Below are 3,879 nucleotides of genomic sequence, written 5' to 3'. Positions count from 1 at the left end.
CTAATCCATTCAAGGATAGACACCTGTATCAGGGTCCTGATACATGCATTTGGTGCTCCCCACCTGCTTATAGATAGGTAGCACATTCTTAGGTATAGATAATGGCATAGAGTTCATTTCACTGGGAATAAATTAAAGATTATGATGAGACAGACTATGCAACAGGGGGAAACATTGAAGAAAAGTGAGTAGCTAGTATGCATCAAACTCTGATGGAGTGTGAGTATTTTACAGACCTGAATCATTACAAGAGTTCTATGGAGACAGATATTATTAAATCACTCTCATCCACCACAGTTCCATTCCACCAAACTGGCCATCAGAAGCTTAGGGGACAGAAAGTTCTGTGCAAATTTCTCTTTATGCCATTTTTCAGCTCCTTATTCCTGAGACTGAAAATGATGGGGCTAAGAAAGGGGGTAAGGACTGTATACATGGTGGTCATCAGAGTTTTATTGTCCATAGAATGGGGGCCTTTGAGTTTGAGATAGATGATGGAGGCAAAACCATAGTGCACGACCACTATGGTGAGATGGGAGACACAGGTGGAGAAGGTCTTGTGCCTGCCCTCAGTGGAGGGGATCCTCAGGATGGCAGCCACAATGAAAACATAGGAGAGGACAATGAAGAACAAGCACCCATCAGGACCGTGACACAGACCAGGATCACACCCATGGTGACAGAGGCTGTCTCCTTCCCACAGGCCAACTTCAAGAGGGCAAGCGCATGGCAGACAAAATGGTGGATCTCCTTAGACCCACAGAAGGTGAGATGAAAAACTATCAATGTCACCATCAACCCCACAGCTGAGCCACCAGCCCAGCACCAGGACACAAGACAGGCACAGTCATGGGTGTTCATCAGCACACTGTAGCGCAAGGGGTGGCAGATGGCCACATAGCGGTCGTAGCCCATGATCGTGAGCAGGAAGGAGTGGGTGTAGCCAAACGTGAAGGAGAAGAACATCTGGCTGGCACAGGCCACAAAGGTGATGGAGCGGTTGGTGGAGAGCATGTCCACCAACATTCGAGGGGTGACCACAACGGTGAACAGGATCTCAGAGATGGAGAGGTTGCACAGGAAGAGGTACATGGGGGTGTGGAGGCTGCGCTCCCTCCAGATGGTGCCCATGATGAGCAGGTTCCCCAGGAGTGTGAACAGGTACATCAGCAGGTACAGCAGGAAGAAGGTGGGCAGGAGATGCTGAGGGAAGTTGGAGAAGCCAATAAGGATGAATTCAGACACTGTGCTGTAGTTCTGAGCAGACAAGGATGCTGCATCTGGGGACATCAGAAAGAGAATGAAGGCACAGTGATTAGAACAGAGGCTCTAACATAGATTAATGGCAATTGAGGAGCTCTATATTATATATTCAAGGGTTTCTCAGCAGTAAAGAATTCACCTGCAATGCAGGAGATGCAGGTTCAATACCGGGGTTGAAGAAGATCCCCCGGAGAAGAAATGGCAACCCATTCCTGCATTCTTTCCTGGGAAATCCCATGGACAGAGGAACCTGGCAGGCTACAGTGCATGGGGTGACTAGAGTGGCATATGACGTAGTGACTAAACCACCACCATCCTAAATATTCATTTGGCTTAGCTTGTCTGGGTCTCACAATCTTCATCAGTAAGATGGAATAAATCATAATACTTACCATTTAGTAGTGTGATAAAGATAAAATGAGATCCCATACACTAAATGCTGAAGACACAGTTTGCTTTCTAAGTTTTTGTTAACAGTGATGAAAAGAAATAAAAGATTCAGGTTTGTAATCAAGACAGACATAGGTGGTCAGAGTCATATTCTTTTCAATACTGTGCCTGTTGTCAAAAATATGTTTGGATCTTGGATTTATAAATTTTCACTGAGAGTCTTTGCCTTTAATTGAGTAACCAATTCATATTTATTGTAATACTATTTTATTAGTACTCATTTCTGTCAATGTATCTCATAGTTTGTATTTACTCTTTCATAGGAACTGAAGAGAATGCTTGAAAATAAAAAGATGGACAAATATATGCTGGGCAAATGTGCACCAAAGGAATGATGAGGAAACAATCCTGAAAGCGAAAAAAAGAATAGAAATTTAATGAAACAATAATCATAGTATCTCTGTTGAAAGAAAGTGAAAGTGAAGTCGCTTAGTCATGTCCAACTCTTTGCGACCCCATGGACGGTAGTCTACCAGGCTCTTCCTTCCATGGGATTTTCCAGGCAAGAATACTGGAGTGGGTTGCCATTTCCTTCTCCGGGAGATCTCCCCAACCCAGGGATTGAACCCGGGTCTCTCGCATTGTAGGCAGACACTTTACCGTCTGAGCCACCTGGGAAGTCCCTATACCACACGCCAATAAAAGGAACCAGGCTCCCTGAAGAAATACCCCAGGGCATGGAAGCAAGCCTAGGACATCTCTGCAACAGTTTAACGGAACTTTCACTGAGCAATTGTTAATGTTAAAGAATTCTGGAACCAGATTGAAAATGTGTCCACTGGAATAGGTGAGCATCAGAAAGATTGATCATATACAGAGGATGAAGGAACAAGCTAAATGACACCATGAAGACACAATCAGAAAATACAGAACCCAACATGTTCCACAGAATAATTGGTCTGGTCTCATGGGAATGGCAATCCACTTCAGTATTCTTGCCTGGAGAATCCCACGAACAGAGGAGTCTGGTGGGCCACAGTACATGGGGTTGCCAAGAGTCGGACACAACTGAGTGACTAACACCACTACTACACTACATCAATAAGCCAGGGTCATGAAATTCAAGGGACATAACAATCATATGCAATATAGGGTAGTAGCTTAGATGCTAATTTACATAAGACATTTGTAAGTTTTTAAGGAATTAGAATGGCATGAATGAATGACGGGTTATGAATAATATCATTTCCTTCTCCAATGCATGAAAGGGAAAAGTGAAAGGGAAGTCGCTCAATCGTGTCTGACTCTTAGCGACCCCATAGACTGCAGCCTACCAGGCTCCTCCGTCCATAGGATTTTCCAGGCAAGAACACTGGATTGGTTTGCCATTGCCTTCTCCAATGACAAACCTAGACAGTGTATTTAACAGCAGAGACATCCCTTTTCTGGCAAAAGTCCGTATAGTCAAAGCTATGATTTTTCCAGTAGTCATATATGAATGTGAAAGTTAAAGAAGGCTGAGCACTGAGAAATTGATGCTTTTGAATTGTGGTGTTGGAGAAGACTCTTGAGAGTCCCTTGGATTGCAAGGAGATCAAGCCCATCAGCCCTAAAGAAAATCAACCCTCAACACTCATTGGAAGGACTGTTGCTAAAGCTCCAATACTTTGGTCACTTGATGCAAATAGCTGACTCATTGGAAAATATCCTCATGCTGGGAAAGACTGAAGGCAAAAGGAGAAGGGGGCTGCAGAGGGTGAGATGGTTATATAGTATCACCAACTCTATGAACATGAATCTGAGCTAACACTGGGAGATAATGGAGGACAGAGGAGCCTGGTGTGTTGCAGTCAATAGAGTCACAGTCAGACACAACTTAGTGAGTGAACAGCAACAACAATTCCAATGGATTAGTAACATTCAGATGTTAGCTCCTGGACATAAGTAGTCTGTGTACTAAATGAGATCAAATATTTCTTTCATGCACATAGAGGACTTGAACAAAAATTTACCTATCAGAGCTATCAGAGTCCCTTGGACAGCAAGGAGATCAAACCAGTCAATACTAAAGGAAATCAGTCCTGAATATTCATTGGAAGGACTGATGCTGAAGCTGAAGCTCCAATACTTTGGTCCCCTGATGAGAAGAACTGACTCTCTGGGAAAGACCCTGATGCTGAGAAAGACTGAAGGGAGGAAGAGAAGGGGACGACAGAGGATGAGATG

General features: G+C 43.9%; 1 pseudogene; it reads right to left on the bottom strand.

Moving 5' to 3' along the window:
• Positions 320 to 1,290, bottom strand: LOC102182023 (annotated as a pseudogene).

The sequence above is a fragment of the Capra hircus genome, chromosome 7, assembly GCF_001704415.2.
Source record: "Capra hircus breed San Clemente chromosome 7, ASM170441v1, whole genome shotgun sequence".
NCBI classification, from domain to species: domain Eukaryota; kingdom Metazoa; phylum Chordata; class Mammalia; order Artiodactyla; family Bovidae; genus Capra; species Capra hircus.
This window is presented reverse-complemented; position numbering and strand designations above follow the sequence as displayed.